General features: G+C 49.1%; 1 non-coding gene across 1 annotated transcript; it reads left to right on the top strand.

Moving 5' to 3' along the window:
- Positions 1–567: 567 nt before the first annotated feature.
- Positions 568–674, top strand: LOC149995366 (U6 spliceosomal RNA). The gene has a single exon (XR_016507985.1). It is a non-coding gene; the product is annotated as a U6 spliceosomal RNA (small nuclear RNA).
- Positions 675–3242: the final 2568 nt, after the last annotated feature.

The following is a 3242-nucleotide window of genomic DNA, read 5'->3' as shown; positions in this document are numbered from 1 at the left end:
AGCCTGCAGGTGGGGTGACTAACCCGATGTCCCTCTCTCCTCAGCCTAACCACAGAGGAACAGCCGAGGACACGCCTCCATTCACCACCTCTGAAAAGGCAGAGCTGGGAGCGCCGTTTAGTTTGACTCAGTTTGCAGGTTTTGTCAGGAGTGCTTGGTGTTAAAATCCAATTACAATCTGCCGTAGTGCAGGTCTGATCGTTGCAGGTGTGTCCCGTGTGAGACACGCATGTCCTCCGCTGTCCACATCCTTCTCACTAGTGCTTCCTCCTCTTCCATCCCTCTGCCCCTTGGCCAGATAACCTCCAGGATATCCCTGCCTCCTTTATTGAGCAGGAATCAGATGACTCAACTCTTGTGCTGGACACGTGTTGTGCTTGCACCCTGGCCAGGTGGCTCAGTTGGTTAGAGCATTGTTCTGATACGCCAAGGTTGTGGGTTTGATTCCTGGTCAGGGCACACAGGAGAGTCAACCAATGAGTGCATGAATAACTGGAACAGTAAACTAATGTTTCCCTTTCTCTCTCTGTAGGAACGATGAATAAATAAAAATGAAAAAGAAATACAGTACTCACTTCGGCAGCACACATACTAAAATTGGAACAATACAAGGTTGATTAGCATGGCCCCTGCGTGAGGATGACATGAAAATTCATGAAGCGCTCCATGTTTTTAAAATGGTGGTACATTTACACAATGGAATACTACGCAGCAGGGAAAAAGAAGGAGCTCCTACCTTTTGCAACAGCAAAGATGGAACTGGAGAGTGTTATGCCTAGTGAAATAAGGTAGGAGGCAAAAATCATATACCATATGATCTCATCTAATACAGGAACCTAATGAACAAAACAAGCGAATGAGCAAAATAGAAGCAGAGGCATAGAAAAAAGGAGCAGACTGACAGTGACTAGAGGGGTGGGGGAGAGGGGAAGGGGAGAAAGAACGGGAAGGGTTTAGTCAAGGAAATAGTACAAATTACCTATGGTCATGGACAACAGGGTGGGGACTGACTGTGGGAGAGGGGGAAGGTGGACAGGGCAGGGGAGAGCAATGAGGGGGGGAATATGGGACAACTGTAATAAACCAACAATAAAAAAAATTAAAAAAATACAAACTCACTTTACATATGTGATAAACTGAGGCACAAAAGGACAAGATAATTTCCCCAGGGTTCCAAAACTTATAAGTTGTGAAAAGGGAATTCCGACCGAGGTCTACCAAGTGTAGTTCCCCGTTCTAAACTGTGCCTCACACAAAAGCCCATGGGAGCCTAATGGGAACCCAGTGGGAACACGTGGCCCTTTAGCTTCAGGCACAACGTCGTTTGCTTAAGTGTGTCCCTGGCACTTGCTCAGCAAGGGCATGAAGAGACCACCCGGAGGTCCTCAGCAGCAACCCCACCCAGGGCACATCCGATCCCTTCTGGAATACTCCTTTCTTTGGTGGGCCCATGAAAGAAGCTTCCAAAAATGCTTCTCAAGGACCTTCCAGGCCAGACTCTGAGGCCCCATCCTACCGAGCTCTTTCTCCCAGAGACCCCTGGGGTGTGTGGCCAGCTTCCTCCCCACTCCTGATCCAGTGTCTGAGTCTTGTCTCAGTTCTTTCTTTCTTCTTTCTCCGTCATTGCCACCCTCTGCCTTCTGGACTCCCTGAGCTGTGGACAGGGACACAGCCCCACCGTGCCTTGGATCCAGTGGGAAGAAACCCCCTCTTGCCTCCCAGAAGCAGCCTCATTCCTGGGGGTGGGGACCAATGAGCATCACCCCAGGTCCTTTCCCTTTCACACTTTCCTCCCCTCCCCTCTTTACTCCACAGGTCCGGTTGAAGAACCACCGAGCTGAATGGAGAACTAGTGAGTGGACAGAGCAAGGAGGACTCCCAGCCCCTGCGGGCCCCAGACAGTGTGCCAATAGAGGCCCTGTTTCTCCAAGACTTTTGGATCCCCAAGGCACACCTCTGCCCTGTCCCCCAAAAGCCTTCGTGGGGATCCCTGACTGGACCTCTCTATGGCGTGACTCCGAACTGGATCGCCCGGTGGCCACAGCCCCTGACTTGTTTCCCACTCATTATGAGCAGCCCAGGTCATAGAAGCCTGTGGGCGTTTGCACGGAAGCAAGCTGAGAATTCCCAGAAGCCTTCAGGATGGATAATCCCACAGATTTCAAAACCTGTGGCTTTGGTCACACCAGAATTTAGAGAGGAAATTTCTGCCCACCCCCCCTTTTTTCTTTTACAAGTCTTCCTCTGGGTATGTTTCCAAAGCCAGTCCTGTTTTTTTCCTGGTAGGAAATATGTTACAGAAATCAGAATCTGTGGACCCTTTGGACCCAAACTGACAATTTTTAAAAAAAGACTTCATTTATTCAGAGAGAGGGGAAAGGAGGGAGAAAGAGAGGGAGAGAAAGAGAAATCAGTTGCCCCTCTCACACCCCCAACCGGGGACCCGGCCGGCAACTCAGGCATGTGGCTCTCACCAGGACCAGCAACCCTTTGCTCCGCAGGCCTCCACTCAATCCACTGAGCCACACCAGCCAGGGCTGACTTTTTTTTTTTTCTATGAGAAGAAACTAAGCAGCCCTGGCCAGGTAGCATAGTTGATTAGAGAATCATCCTGATTCTCCAAGGTTGTGGGTTTGATTCCCAGTCAGGGTATATACAAAAATCAACCACTGGATGCATCAATAAGTGGAACAACAGCCCTGGCTGGGCTGGCTCTGTGGATTGAGCACTGACCTGTGATCCAAGGGGTCACCGGTTTGGTCCCCAGTCGGGGCGCAAGCGTGGGCTACAGGCTGGGTCCCCACTTGGGGGTGTGTGAGAGGCAACCACACATGGACGTTTCTCTCCCCCTCTTTCTCCCTTCCTTCCCTTCTCTCTGAAAATAAATAAATAAAATCTTTAAAAAGAAAAACAAAATCAACTCATCCTTGTATTTAAAAAAATAAAATAAGTGGAACAACAAATCAATGTCTCTCTCCCTCTTTTCTTCTCTCTCAAAATGAACAAGTGAGTCACCCCCAGCCACCCCCCTGTGGTATGCAGAATATTCTGAGCTGAAAATCTTGAAGACCCAGAAGGCTCAGAAAGAACCTTTGGTCTTTCCCACCTACTGTCTAAAAGAATGTAAGATAGAAGGCCTGCTCCAGGAAGGAGAGATCAGCAGAGATAAAATATCATTTACTATAAACAAGTGTGTGATAGGGAGGAACCTAGCAAGGCCCTTTGGTCACAATGTTCCCTGT

Source organism: Furipterus horrens, unplaced genomic scaffold, assembly GCF_987537825.1.
Source record: "Furipterus horrens unplaced genomic scaffold, mFurHor1.1.pri manual_scaffold_13, whole genome shotgun sequence".
Lineage (NCBI taxonomy): Eukaryota > Metazoa > Chordata > Mammalia > Chiroptera > Furipteridae > Furipterus > Furipterus horrens.
Note: the sequence above shows the minus strand (reverse complement) of the source record. Positions and strands in the feature narration are given on the sequence as shown.